Here is a 458-nt window from a genome sequence, read left to right as displayed (position 1 = left end):
TTTTTTTTTTTTTTTAGTAAAGAAAAAAGGGTGCTTCATGGTAGTGATCATAGCCCCCAGGACAAATCCCCGTACGGCAAGCAACGTTTCCAATAATTTAATATGATTTACAATTCGTGCAAATGAGAGAATGGAGAGTGGTTCATAGGAGTGCATCCACGTACTGGCTACATTTTCACGTGAAAAATGTAGATCTACATATTAGTAAAAGAAAAAAAAATGTTAAAGATCATAAACTATTGGTGAACTTACTACATTCAACAATTGCCATGTGCCAGTTAAGACTGGAAATTGAGTGGGCCCATGTTCTAGAGAATCATAAATTCTTCACACTGATAATTTTCAGCTTAGTATACAATGTGGGTCAACATGGTTCAAAATTATTAAAATTTACAAGATTGTGAACCTTCCATTTTCCTAAACTTCGTGAACATTATGAGGACTTTAAACCACCCCCA

This window comes from Macadamia integrifolia, chromosome 6 (assembly GCF_013358625.1).
Source record: "Macadamia integrifolia cultivar HAES 741 chromosome 6, SCU_Mint_v3, whole genome shotgun sequence".
NCBI lineage: Eukaryota > Viridiplantae > Streptophyta > Magnoliopsida > Proteales > Proteaceae > Macadamia > Macadamia integrifolia.
The sequence above is the reverse complement of the archived record's forward strand: the minus strand, read 5'-3'. Positions refer to the sequence as shown.